Genomic DNA, 15,421 nt, shown 5'->3' on the forward strand with positions numbered 1-15,421 from the left:
TGCCTCCATAGACCTATTAAATTTACTCTCCACAAGGTTGCCTAATTAATCTTTCTTGAATGATATTTTCACCATGTCACGCCTTCTTAAAAAACATAATGTCTTTATTTAAGGTACCATTTGCCCTGAACCCTACCAATATAGAATTATTTTCCTCTTCTCCAAATCTACATCCTCAGTTTCCCAGACAAATCTCAGTATTCCATAAACAACCTGTATTCATACCCCTGTGCCCCAAATGAATTTCAAGGTTAGAAGACTGAGAAAATGGAATTGAACAAAGTTCACTGAAATGGAAATATTTATACATACCAGTGTTAATTTATTTGTCACCAACTGCTGTTCATTCTAAAATAATGTCCTCAGTTTTGATCAAATCATTTTCATTCCTGTCAAGTTCACTTGGACTTTTGTTTTGCCCATTTTTCCCCCTAAGAGGATAATCCTTATTATATGGCATTGAGAACTAAAATGTTTCTATCCTCAGAAAAAAAGTAAAGAATAAAGTCTGTCAGTATGATGGTCATTGAGCTTCATATTGGAAACAAAAATGAATCAGAAACAGACAGAAAACAAAATCTTTGAATTTATGAATCATATGACCTGTTAGGCAAGATAACAACAACAAAGCAAAAAGCAAACACAATATTTAAGATATTTATGAACTTTGGTAAGATATCATGAAAGAACAGCGGCATGCCGGTGGTTGGAACAGTGGAGCAGTTGGGGCAAAGGCTCTATATCTCTCCTGGCTGCGTTAGAATAAAATCCAAACTTCCCCCATTGCAGGACTTCCAGTCAGGACAGAGCAAGGTGAGAGAGAGAGAGTTGTGACACCACTCACTCTGTAAAGAGATGGCACTGGCTGTTGTGTAGGAGCAGATGGGAGCAGTAGGGACAAGGAGACCCAGTGCAGCTTTTGCAGACAAAAGTTGGACTAAGGTGGTGGCCTGGGAGTCAGAGAGAGAGGTGGAGGGTCTGAGCTGACATACTTTTTGGAGCTAGAAAATCAACGGGTTTTACGAATGACTGAGTTCCAAGAGTGTAATCCCATTAAATACACTTTAAAAAAATATATCTAAAGCTACCCAAAGGAACTTTCTTGTCATTCTGTACAAATTGTTTCCAGAGCTGACTCTGCAGCCTGTGAGAGAGGATAGAATCTTTTTTAGAGGTTGAAGGAAAAAAAACTTCATTCATTCCTACTTTTCTAGTTTTTAAAGCTTTGCTGTGTCTCATTGAGAGTCCTTCTACATATGATTGGAAGAAAGGACACTGATTTTTCCATCATGAAACAGAATGTAATTCTCTAGGTACTTTGCTTCATCAACACTGACTAACCAAAATATCCATAGCATGGCTGTTCTATGGGATTAAATTATTCTAGAGTTTTAAAGGACTCTGAGAGCAGACATCAGGTTTTGGGCTCTCCTAGATTCATTCCTGAATTATGATGTTGATAATAATGAAAGTAATGACATTAGGATGATTTAATGATAAAGTTGTGGGACAGGGCTGGCCAACTTCATTTTAATTATCGCTTAAAAATTCTAAGGAAATGGGAGGCAGAAGGAGTTCTAGTATAAAATTACAGTTGCCTTTACTATAATGACAAAGTTAATTTCTGTAGCTTTTTAGTACGCCTTTGTGAGCAATTAGGATGTAACCCGTTGACAATATTCACACTTCTAATCACTTACGTGGGATATTCAGCATTCTAATTGCTCATTTTTATCATTACATTTTGGCTTCTTCCTAACGGATAGAACTAATTGAGGTAGCACTTAACCCAGATTGTCTGATTGGGGGGATTGGAGCGGCGATCTCCACAGACTGCAAAATAGAGGGATGAGTACCTCGTGTCCCATTCACAAGGCCTCTTCCTGGAACCACACCCACACAGGAAGCCGGTGAATTTCCTGGATGACTGTCCTGGTGTCTAGGGAGGCCACCGAGTCATTGAGCTCAGAAGCATCCATGCTTGGATTGTAATGAGACCGAGGAAGGGACAGTGGGTGGATAAAGGGAGAGCAGAGGAAGGGGAGGAGAGGAGGGAGAACTTCAAGAAGAGGAAGGGAGAAAAAGGAAGAAAGAAGGGCCAAGGAAACGGGAAGGGACTTTTGTCTTCTAAACTTAAATGAGAAGGTCTCACAGGCATCCAGAAACAAAATAACAAAACGATTAGTTTAAAAATCAAATCACCTCCCATTAGTGGATTCTAGAACCAAGCAACGCCTCATTCTATAAAATAGAATAGGTGTTCCAATAAGCTGAGCAGAGAGGTCCAAGAGGGTTGAACAGAACGGGTGTAAGAACACGAAGCAGATCGGTTGTTTCAAAATTACTTTCCTTACAGAGTCAAACAGAAAAGACTTCTTTATCATGCTAGTTCAGGTAAACTGGCCTTTGTATGATTGCTATGAGTTGCCTATTGATCTTCTTTTCTCTTTTGTTTTTTAATTGGACCATTCCAATGTTTAGTTTGATTCAGTGGCACCTAGCGTGAGTGACTGCATTCTGGTTTGGACTGGTCTGTTAAGACCTAAAGCTGGAGATTAATCAAAAACAATGGGCTCCCATGAACTTTATTTAACCCAAGTAAACTGTAATCCTTCTCTGGCCACATTTATCAAGGAACTTCCTTAATCTCACATATCTTTCCTAAAATGAAACATGTCTATTTTTTTTCCTTGTTGTGTTTTTTTAAAATTTTTTTTATTTGTTCTAATTTGTTGTATATGACAGTAGAATGCATTTATACATTTTGATAGATCATACATACATGGAGTGCAATCTCTTATTTTTCTGATTATACACATTGCAAGATCACATTGGTCATACAGTCATACATGTACATGAGGTAATAATGTTTCACTCTACTATCATTCCTTCCCCCATACCCTTTCCGCTTCCCTCCCTTCACTCCCCTCTACCTAATATATAAAGTAACTCTATTCTTCCCAATCCCTCCACCACTTATTGTGAATTAGCATCTACATATCACAGAAAACATTCAGCCTTTGGTTTGTTGGGTTTGGCTTATTTCACTTAGCATGATATTCTCTAACTCCATCCATTTACCAACAAATGACATAATTTCATTCTTCTTTAAAGCTGAATAATATTCCATTGTGTGTGTGTGTGTGTGTGCACACACACACACACATATATATATACATTCTTTATCCATTTTCTTTATCCATTCATCTGTTGAAGGGCATCTATGTTGTTTCCATATTTTAGATATGGTGAACTGAGCTGCTGTAAACATTGATGTGGCTGGGTCATGTAGTATGTTGATTTTAAGTCCTTTGGGTATAAATGGAGGAGTGGGATAGCTGGGTCAAATAGTGATTTCATTCCACGTTTTCTGAGGAATCTCCATACTGCTTTCCAGAATGGTTGCACCAATTTGCAGTCCCCCCAGCAATGTATGAGCGTACCTTTCCCCCCACATCCTCACCAACATTTATTGTTGCTTGTATTCTTGATAATTGCTGTTCTGATTGGAGTGAGATAAAATCTTAGAGTTTTGATTTGCATTTCTCTAACTGCTAGAGATATCTAAATGTTTTACACCTTTGTTCATATTAATATTTCAGTTTCTTTTGTTAAAACAATTCAATTTTCCCCAAGATTAAAATTCATCTTCTGAATAATTAGGCATTTGGTGTCTCCATCCTCCAGTATGTCTTGTGTTCTTCTCCATAGCCTGTAAGTTCCCCTCTGCCTCACCCTTTCCCTAACTCCATTCTACCCCTGCTTCTGGAAGCTCAAAAACCTTATCTAGGAAAATGGGGAATGGAGGTAAGTTGCTCTAGAGTTTCTTTCAATTAAAAAAAAAAAAAAATTGCTATTCTATGAAATCTTAGTGTTCCCAACATTTCAACTTTCTGAAGCTTTTTCTGGTTATTGATAGGAACTTGACCCTTCTCTGAAGTAACTTCAGCACTATCATTCAGGGAAGAGAGGCAAAATAGTCATGCTGTGCACAGCAGTGCATGCCTGTAGTCCCAGAAGCTCATGAGGCTGAGGCAGGAAGATGGAGAGTTCAAAGTCAGCCTCAGCAAAAGCGAGGTGCTAAGCAACTCAGTGAGACCCTGTCTCTAAATAAAATACAAAATAGAGCTGAGGATGTGGGTCAGTGGTTGAGTGCCCCTGAGTTCAATCCCCAGTACCCTCCCTGCAAAAAAAGATAAAGTAATCATAAATAAAATAAAAAATAAATAAGTACACCAAATTCCAAAGAGCAATCAATCAGTTCTTAATGTGAGAGTCAGGTGAGAAATTCAAAAGGCACTGAATTCATGGAAGATGCTCCTGGAGGCTTTAGGCTGTTTTACAGGAGGTGCCCCCACCCTGCACCCTGTCTCTCATTCCCCTACGCTCATGGCCATCACCCTGTCTACGCCTATATGCAGCCTCAAAGGGTTTACCATGTTTCTCTGCAGCTTCAGCAGGCAGGGGCACGTCAGAGGAGGGATAGAGAGGGGTGGCTCTGAGTAGAAGAAAATAAGGGAGGAGTTCATGTCCGATGTAGCCAGTTAATAAAGTATCCAAGGACTCAGTTGTCAAAATGTAATCTGGTAGCTATCTCTCCCACCTTACTCTGCAAGTGCAATACCCAGCCCTGAGTTAGATTTACTTGAGCCCTGAGAGTGCTGCACTCCAAAGGGGTAGAAGAAAAAGGAAAAGCTCATGGCCCTCAGACACATCCTCTATGCTTCTTGGGTGGGGTGTTAACTGTCCCAGCTACCCAGGTGTTGCTACTGATAAACATGGGCCATGTTTAGTTGCACTATGTATTCTTCTTAAAGCTCATCAAATGGATGGGTTGATGAATTAATGAAGTATTTTTTTACACTTCCAGGTAAGAGACATTGAGTTATATTCTAGTCATGATTTATCACTAGAATTTGTATTGGGTGTCTCACTTACAAAAAAGAATTTTTAAGCATCTGAAGAGATAGGTAAAGATTTTGAGAGACTGCTATCCCTTCTTTGTATTCTCCTACTGATGTTCCTTTTCTCACATCAACCCCCTTAACATTATTTAAAAGGAAAGGAACTTTTAAAAAAAGATAAAGATTAATTGATGCATTTGTAGAGATTTGTGATTATTTTACTGCTCAGGTGCTGAACCACTGGTTCTCAGCTCTGACTACATTAGAATCATCTGGAACCTTTAAACACTACCAGTGCCTGACCCCATCCAGAAAAATTAAGTGAAAACCTTTGGTAAGAGATTCCCAACGTGGTATTTTAAAAAGCTCCCCAGATGGGAATGACCTTGGCCAAATTATATTGTTATAGTGTGTGCAGGTATGAATGTGTAACAAGAAGTCCCACCATTGTGTACAACTATGATGCACCAATAAAAATGTGAAAAAAATTAAAATTTAAAAGAAAAAGTTTGCCAGGTGATTTTAGAATTTGGCCAGAATTATGAACCACTTATCAGAGTCAGTGAATGCTGTTTAATTCACTGAAAGCAGGGAGCTGGATCCTCCACTTCCTCTCTCCCACTTGCAGGGTTTTCTCACCATGTCTATGATAAGGTCAAGGCACCACAGTTTCTCTGGGTAGCCTTAATCATAGTAAATACCACTTCCCTACAGTTCTTCAGGAAAAGTACTTAACAATCCCATAAGAGCTTGAAATGCTAAATAGTTAACATCACACTCCCTGCTGGATTTTGTTCCACATAATGATGTCTTCAATCATTTCATCATGCATCATTTAAAAGCAGTAAAATATCACAATTTATGCTTACAGGCATGAAGTGCTAAAGTACACTCAGTCTGTTGCTGATGAGCTTAGTGGAGCTTTTTCATTTGCAACCTGAGTACAAGATCATGTCACAATAATTTGGTTAAGCCTGATAGATAGAGTCATCAGCTGCTACAGAACATGGGAAACTATGCATTTCACAATGATGTTGTGGAGCATCTCACAGATGAATAATTGTACCTTGCTTCCTTTTGTTTTAATCTTACAACCATGTCTTTAATGTAATATGTGTGTATATCTATATGTGTATAGATATATACATTTAATATACATGGACACATATATAATGCAATATAAAAATGCAAAAATATACACATATGTATACATTTTTTAACTATCTAAGGCTATACCACTCTAGTTTAAAACTAAGATAACCAAGTGATGAATTTGATTGGAAAGTTGATTCCCATTCAGCAAGTGGAGTGACCCAAGTTCTATTTCTTGCTCTGACTAGCTGTGTGACCCTGGACAAGCCTCTTCACTTCTCTGGACTCTTAACTTCTCTGCTGTGAATTGAAGGACTCACCTGGGGATGGTGTCTGTGTTTCTCTCTTATTGGTTCTCCTAGCACTGACAGAGCCACCCGAGAGGGTCAGGTGATGAAGAATTCTCAGGTTTCATCTGCTCATTCCATTTTCATCACATCAGTGCCTATCATAAAGTGAGGAGAAGGGAAGTGAAATTTAAGTTCCGCTTGGTAACAGACCATAGACTTACTTCCCCCACCCATTGCAGTGACTGGAGATCAATAGAAAGAAAATGAAAATGTTTGCAACACCTTAACTGCTAATCATTACAGCCATATAAAATGTGGGCACACGTACTCTCAGCTTGGCTCTAACCAGTTACACTTATCCTTTAACTCCTAATTCTCTCTTCTACCAGGACAGTCACATGTCATAGCAATAAATAATATTTATATGTCAGGCACAGTTCTAGGCATTTTGCATATGTAATTCATTTAATCCTCACAACCATTTTTATCCCCATTTAACAGATGAGAAAGCCAAGACACAGAGTATAAAGTGACTTGCTGAAGGTCACACAGCAGTAAGAGAGCTGAGGTTTACTCTGAGGCCATCTGCTCCTGATACAAACTGTTGAGCCAGTAGAGGAATTCATACCTTCTCCTGAACATCCATATCAACTATCCCCTGTTCCACATTTTTTTCTTCTTTCATAGTCTATCACACACTGAGTTTATATGATTATAGGAGATCAATCAATGTGGTAAGCCCTTTGAGATTTAGTCAGAACACTATATAGAATGTCCACACTCCTGGTTTGCCCACCTAGTTTGCCTTTCCATGGGGGTGAAGGTGGAGAAATTCAGAGATGTCTTCCTACATGAAATGATGCCGGCGTTACATCTCAGAGGACGAATATCTATTAGCACCTTAAAATCAGCCATTAAAATCAGTTTGCTCTCAAACATAAAATCAGTTTGCTCCCCTTGGCAATTGGCTATCCTACTTGGACCCCTATATGTGTGTGTGTGTGTGTGTGTGTAAATAGAGTTGACCATCCTCCCCCAAATTGAAAAAACAAAACAAAACTTTAAATTACCAGCACAAATAAATTTCAGTACTACTATAATTAGGGTAAGTTGTTTGTCTTATGCAAGTCTTAAACTGTCACTTCCAGGTGATGTTCTTGGGTTGTTAAAGAAAGGGGGAGAAAAATTTAATGGAGAGAAGAAAAAAATAAAAAAACAGTGCATGCAAGGAATTGAATCCAGGGTCTCACAAATGTTATGCACATACTCTCTACCACTGAGCTACACCTCCAGTTTAGAAATTCCCTATTAGGAAAGAAGGAAATATTTCAGGACAAAAGAGAGTGAGGGTAATAGTTTCTTCTTGCAGTGAAGAGTTTCACAGTGAAGACTCTCCTATAAATCAAAGGTAATGAGCTGATAACTTCATGAAGACATGAGGAGAAAGATGCTACATCTTAGTGAATTCAACAAATAAAAACCCTCTACTTCTACACTCTGGGACCTAATATTGGGATCATTCAAACAGAAAAGGACAGAGAGAATTAAAGAGGGCTATATTGGAATACTACTTTTATTTGTTTTTGTTTGATCTTGCTTTTTATTTGCCGCATTTTTCAAATTTATTACAATAAATAATTTTTTACCCTGACTGTGATGCTTATTTTATTCTGCAGACATGCAAAGATATGAGCCTTATAAAACACATTTGCCTGTGAGGCTTGAAAACACTGAGACACTCAGAGAAGAAATGTCAGGGAGGACAGGAGCACTTCTCATTTCTTCAGAGGTGCCCCAGGATGGCTCTGAGCTAATTACCATAACAGGTCACTCAAACTAAGCTTAAAGGTCAATCTGCTTTAAAGACAATTCATAATACCCTGGAAATTGCAAGTTACCTGCTTCCTGGATGATGGGCAGAGAAAAAAAGGAAATTTATTAGGATGATAAGACTCTTAACCTTCTTAGAAACAATCTTAGAAACAAGAAACTAGTCAGAGGTGATTTCAAATCTCTCTGGGTTGAAAACAAAGAGCAGGGGCTGAGCAAAAAAGAAAATAAGTTCCAGTGAACAGAAACAGGGTGTCAAGACCAAGTGGGAAAGTCCAGAGGCTGAAGGGGAATGTCGCCTGGAAACGCTATGGTTTCTACCCCTGGTGAGAAGTGTCTACAGATCCCAAATTCTCAGCTGTCCCTGGGAAGTCAGGATGGAGGGGACTTTGGGGCAACCTAAACCAGCTCCTCAGGTTCGGTGTTAAACACCAGCTCCCCCATTTTCAGAACAGGCTCCGGGCATCATTCTGGACTTTGAAGGGGAGCTGCAGAGCAAAGTGAAGTCATGTACAGTTGGTGCCCACAATCAGAGTGGCCCTAGAGGTTACAGCACACCCAGCATGCACACCTGTTTACACACTTCTTTGCAAATGGGAATAGTCTGAATAAAATGTCATGAACTTTCCTTGATTAATTTGTTTATCAAACATTTTTCCCACAGGACAAAGGTGACTTGAACACAAGCCTATTTCAATGATCACAAATACCCTAACAATACACTTTCTTCCTCTTGTAATTCTACATGATATGTGACATAATTTGATTACTGTCAATTCTTTCTTTAGACAATAAGAACTAAGAGGGAAGGGATTGTTTATTTTTGCCTATTATATGGTCCTCGCCTGCAACACTATTTGGTACCAAGTAGGCTCCGCATAAATGTTTGCTAAAAAACACAGGAAATTATGAGCACTGAGAAAACATGTGTGCAGCAGCCATCACAGTGCAGGGCGACTGAATCAGTGTGTGTTGAATCCAGTGAGTGAGTAGGTGAGTGGAGAAGATTCTACCTCACTCACTTCTGGTGCCCCCTCCAGTTACTTTTGACTTTTTGACATCTTTCATGACCATACTTTCCAAATAGAAGCTAAATGCTCTTATTTCCTCTCTAGTTACCTGCCCTTTGCACTCCACTGAACCAGTCTGCTTGACACTGTTTCACAGTGCAAACAGTTGTTTGCAAATTTCACTCCTCTGCAGTGTCTGTGACATCATCACTACAGATTTTCCTGCTGTGGTCCTGTGCTTTCTTCTTTTCAGTCACGCACTCCCTCTTATCCTCTCACCTTGAACTTCTGCCTTTTTCCTTTTGGGGTTTAGCTACATAAGGCTTCCACTGCTACCTTTGCTGATGACTCCTAAATTTTCAGATCGTCTGTTTCTTCCTGATCTGTGGTCCCATATTCTTAACACCTGGGAAAAGTTTCCTCTTTTGTGCTCTCAAAGCTTTGTATCCTCTTCCAATCACATGCCATCTGCAACCCTCCAGACATGGTTCTTCTCCTACCAGCCTCCCCAGGAGAAGATCTGCCTGCACAAGTTCCAGCAAAAAGCAGGAATAAATGCTTGTTGAATGAATGAGTTTATGAAACTATTTGTAGGCCTTTTCATTTGAATCACTTGCAGCGTTTTAAAATTTAGATCAAAATGATACATTTTCCCCAAAATTCCTTTGCCTACTAAATCTTCTGCAGTTGATGATGATATCAGAATCCACCCACTTGAGCTTAAAAACTTCAAGTCCCCTTTGACTTCTCTACATTTCCCTCATATTAATCAAATCTTGAACTTTCCCTATCATATTCCATTTCAGTGCACAAACCTAGCAAGGGTTCAGGTCCTATCTGGAGTATCACAAGAGCTTCCCTATTTTCAAACTTGCAAAGATTCTCTCTTATCTGCTGAAAGCTTATAGTCTAAGATTCTTTAGCTAATTGCTAGAAGTCTCCATAATCCCATCTTCCCTCTTTCCCCTCTATCCATTCAACCTCAGGTCCACACCCACTGTCCACTCAATGCAGGTTCTTCACGTCATTGACCCCTCAAGTACTGGCTTGCTTACTCCCTGTCTAGAATCTTTCCTTCCTCATCTTCTGTGGAATTCTGCCCATAATTCAAGACTGACATCAAATAATTTCTTAAATTACTGTAACTATGCCAGCTTCCCAACTCCCTCTCTTCCCTTAGCACTTAAATTCTGCACTGTGATTTCATTCAGGGCTTAGAATTTTGCCCTGATTTCTCTATGTTCACCTGTTTCTCCAAAGAGATTATGTGTTTATGGAGACAACAGCTATGTTTTGAGACTTCAGCAAGCAGTAAGTAGATACTTGCTGATTGGTCAATTTGCATAACTATCACTCATTCCAAAGATAAGATGCAGTCCCTGAAAGACTACACAGAAAACTGGTAGGAATCGAGATTCATTTTATCTTCTTACAAAGTTGGAAATGAGTTCCCTAAAGGAAATAGTGTATGTTCCGATTTTTATAACAAAAACCCTTAAGACACAATTTTCAAAGTATATTTGTCAAGGAGAAGCAAAATATTTTGGTGGAGAATGGGAAAGGGAAAGCAAAATAAAATCAATATAATTTCTCACACAAAATATAATATCTTCATATTCTCAAAAAGCTTTATCCTGAGGATGTAGCTGATCCTTCAAAGATGGTCCTAAAGATTTTAAACGTTTCCTCTCTTCTTAAGAGGAGAAAATCTGTCCTGAGTGTATCTCTTACATTTTTTTTACATTTTAATTTTAGACTTGACAATGAATTGCAAAAACAGTATAAAGAATTTCCATATACCCAGCTTTTTCCAATATCAACATGCTGTATAACCGCAGAACAATTATCAAAACCAGTAAACTGATATTGGAGCATTATTGACTGAACTACAAATCTTACTTGTGTATCTCCAGTTTTTTCTGTTCCAGGTTCCCACATTAAAGTTGTCTCCTCATTCTTCTCCAATCTGTGACAGTTCTTGGTCTTTTCTTTCATGATTTTGACACTTTTAACAAGTGATTGGTATTTTTTAAGTTGTACTTCTATCTGGATTTATCTGAAGTTTTCTCATGATTAAATAGAAGCTTTATATCTCCTTGACAAAAAAAAAAAAAAAGTAAAAGTGATGTTGTGTCCTTCTCAGGCACCATATCCTACTGTTGATGTGTCCCAGTACCAGGGGCATGAACGTCAACCACTGGGTTACAGTGGGATCCGCTGGGTTTCTGCCTTGCAATGTTATTGTTCTTCCCTTTACAATTGATGATTACCTTTAGAGAGACACTTTGAGACTATGCTAACCTCCTGTTGCTCCTCAAACTTTCACCCACTAATTTTATCCATTAAAATTTTATAGTCACATTTCTGCCCCTAACCAGTGTTCACCCGTGGAAGGATATATCCGTATTATACTCTCAAGTCAAAGAGGTAGCTGAAAATATACACGACAAAAAAGAAGGAGAAGGAGAAAAAGAAGAAAAGAGGGAGAGGTAAGGAAGGAAAAATTAACTTTGTGTATATTTTCCTAACTATGAGTTGGAAAACAAATAGTATTTTAAGGGGATACTTTCCTTCAATATACTAATACTGAATCTCAAGGAAATATCTAGAAATAAACACATTTCTGTCACTTCTGCCACCTAGGTGAGTAACACAGCAGGGAAATACATTTATGAGGTTGTTATATGCCCAATCACCTTTATGGCTGTCTCACTTATCTTTTATAGCAAGATTTATCTTACAACAGGAAAAAAAAAAAAGACCTAAAGCCACAGTATGAACTAGGGGAAAGGTAATCTGGAAGGTTGGCATTGGTCTAGAAGAGACTGGAGAGCCCAAAAAAGAATTTAGTTTAAGCCTCTCAGCAGAAGGGAGAAACATCTGGTTGATAAAGAGGTCTGAACACATACAGACCATGTATCCTACACTTAACACCAAATTCCTTGCCAGCAGTAGATGAAAACCCCATCAAAAGGTTGATGATAGGGATGTCTTCTCCACCTGGTCCCAATCCAGGTTGCTTTTTTTCCCTGTGCAGAAAATAGGACATAGCTAGAACACAATGGTCCTCAAACTGGGAAAAGAGCTCTTATCCAGAGATGTGTATGACAGGTGTGTGTCAGAGAAGGAAGTATGATCACAAATACCTTGGAAATCTTGAGAGATTATCTTAATATTTCATTCGCATGTGATTGATACTTTTTAAAAGAAGCAACAGACATATTCTTGGTCAATCTGGATAATACTGATGAATAGTCACTAATTCCTGTGCCTACATTTTTGCACTGCTGTTAGTAATCACATTATAATTAACTGATCATCTAAAGGGACAATATTTGACTTCTGTGTGCTGACAGATGCACTTGAGTCCACATGCTCTCAAAGCCATATGACAACATTCCATATGTGCTATTGTATTTAAGTGATTTATTTTAAACAGTTATAAATGACAGATATTGAGATTTGCAGTGTTAGAACAAAAGACATTTTCATGGTCTACAACTAGTTTCTTGAGTTACTGAATAAAGTGAGAGGTTTAAACATGGTGTCATGAAAATGGCAGCATATGTAATACACTCAGCTGGAACAGGCCAAAGAGAAAAGAGTGGAGGCAAACCTAGTATAGGAATGAGCACCAAGGTTATGTGGAAGCCAAATTAATTTATCTCATGCTAAACAAAAGCTTAACAATACTTGGGAGAGGGGGAAATTTGTGAAATATTTGAGTCATCGTACTATACATAGTAATTCAGATATAGTGACCTGGCAGTACCATCCAGGAAACATGGGGAACATTGTATATATCCACCTCTGTTCTAATCAGCATGAAAAAGTTCATTACCAGAACATATAATTGTAGAGAAACATGAAAAAACTTTTACTAAATGGTCTTTTTAAAACTTTTCAGTCCTATTTATGCATTTACTATTATTATATTGATGAATCATAGATTTAAGAAAGAGTAGGTGATGTGGTTTATTACTTTAAAAGAAAAAAAAAAAAGAGCCAGGTGTGGTGGCACACGCCTGTAATCCCAGCAACACAGGTGGCTGAGGAAGGAGAATCAAAAGTACAAGGCTAGCCTGAGCAATTTAGCAAGGACCTAAGCAACTTAGTGAGACCCTGTCTCAAAATAAAGAATAAAAAGGGTTGAGGATGCGACTCAGTGGTTAAATGACCTTTGATCCCCAGTACAAAAAAAAAATAAGAAAAAAGAAGAAAAAATGAATACTGATAGTGATTTAAAGATGTTCTGTCATATTCAAAAACAAAAGGATCAAGTCAACGAGTAAAAAATCAAATGTCTTCCTATTGTTAAACCCATCCATTGGTGATTTTATTTCAACTTTTTCATTAAGCTAAATTGCATTAACACTGCAATTTTAATTTAATAATTAGAATTTTATAATTTTGTGGTCCTTAATTTGTTTTTGTGGTTGTATAGCACCTAAAGGCACAAGGAAGTTTTATACCTAATTATATACCTGTATGTATTTAAGCCAAAGTATAATAAAACAATTTAAGTTACTAGAGGAGGGAGGGGTCCAAAGTGAAAAAGAAAGGTCCAAAGTGAAAAGTTAAAGAAAAGAATACACAAAATGACCCCATTGATAGGTAAGAGACCTGAGTGGTAGGAAAAGGAGGTTAAAGGGCTAATTCTGCTGTCTGGGCCTACATGTGCTGACCCCCATGCACTTTCCTTTAAAAATCTTTTATCTTCAGCCCTGTCTTGTCTTAAGTAAATAGGATATGATATATTCTCAGCCAGCAACCTGTTATCTGCGGGAGAAATGCATGACCTTTATACTGACAAAGATTCCAGAATTCAAAAAGACAAGATATCACAGGTCTGGCCCTTCCCAGTCCTGGGAGCAATCCTTAGCACATCCAAAGAGAGCCAATATCTGCAGTTTCCCGATTCAGAACTGGGGTGCAGCCTGCAGAGGGAGGTTGAGAGGTTCCAAATTCTGCTAGCTTCAAGCCCCTTAAAAACTCCTGCTCTGCAGGAGATCCAGGCCACTCCACAGTCTGTACTGTACACTTATTATCTCTCTTATTTTCCCAAATTCATTGCTTGTCACTCAATTCAACTGTCTCCAAATCCTTCCTTGTAAGTCTATAAAGAACCAGCAGCTTCCAGGACCCAACATCCGCCTCGGGGTCCTGGCAACTGCTTTTGGCTCTGGCTGCCTCTTGCAGCTGCTTACCTGAGCTGGGCTGGGTGGGCAAGTCCCGCACAACAACACTGTGGTGGCTCTCCTGGAGAAAATCTTGAGCAAGTATCAACTTTTCCAAGTCTTGATTTTTCTTTTCTGCAAATATAGCAATGTATGTGCTTATGTATGTGTAAGTTTGCAGATGCAAAGGAGGAAAAGGGTCTGCAAAGAGACTCACCCCACCCTTAACAATGGTAACTCCTGAGGAAGGAAGTAGTTTGGGGGACAGGAATAGAAAGGGTTGAATCAAACTTTTTACTCCATAATTTCTGTAATGTTTGCAGATTTATGCAAATATAGTAATCTAATTGAGTAAAAAGTAATCACATAGATTTTAAGAATCAGTAGATTCCTCAAATGGCAAAAAGGACAGACCTCTGGAAACTGAAACTATACTGATTCTGGTGCTTCCTATGAGTATGTGTGAGACCTTGGGCAAAGAAATCACTTCTCCAAGTCTTAGTCTTCCATCTAAAAGATAGGAGTGATATTACTATTAATTACAGCAGTTTTATGAGATTTGATTTACTGTGGAAATAGCCAATGGGCTGCCTGGGCTATGTCATAGTTCTCTGTTTGCTACAAATTGCCGTTTTCCACTCAGATTCACACCTGCCCCTTCTCCACATGCTGTTACTTGGGTAGACTTACCTTACCAACTGTATCAATGGACTTCTGTGCCTCCTATCTTCCAGACAGGTTTTACCACTGGGTGAGCTAGTAGGAGGGAGATTGGAAGATGGTGTGAAAGTAAAGAGAGGTATTCATCCTCATGGCTAAGGAACATTATTTGGATGACCTTTTTCTAAAGCCCACAGCTTTGGTTCTCAGCCCTCCCTGGGTTCCGGAAAGCCCTCCCTCCTGTCATCCTATTAATTGTGATGTGATATGGCCTCCCCAGGTTGCTATCTTCAAAAACAACAAAACAATACTTTGTTGCTTTTCCTTACTCAGTTAATGGACCTTTCCTTAAGCTCTTCAGATTACCCAGTTGGAATGTAGCATCTGTTTCTTCCCAGACTCCTATGGCTCACTGTTCCATAGGATGACTCCAGTGAGATAACCCAACTCTATAAGCA

At 38.7% G+C, this 15,421-nt stretch overlaps 1 long non-coding RNA gene across 1 annotated transcript; it reads right to left on the reverse strand.

The window, feature by feature from the left end:
* Positions 1-4,184: 4,184 nt before the first annotated feature.
* LOC306670343 lies at positions 4,185-12,474 on the reverse strand. Its single transcript, XR_013766385.1, has 3 exons — positions 12,040-12,474; positions 11,026-11,221; positions 4,185-6,441 (listed from the first exon to the last, which is right to left on the reverse strand). It is a non-coding gene; the product is annotated as an uncharacterized lncRNA (long non-coding RNA).
* Positions 12,475-15,421: the final 2,947 nt, after the last annotated feature.

This window comes from Sciurus vulgaris, assembly GCF_902686455.1.
Source record: "Sciurus vulgaris genome assembly, chromosome: 10".
Taxonomy (NCBI): Eukaryota; Metazoa; Chordata; class Mammalia; order Rodentia; family Sciuridae; genus Sciurus; species Sciurus vulgaris.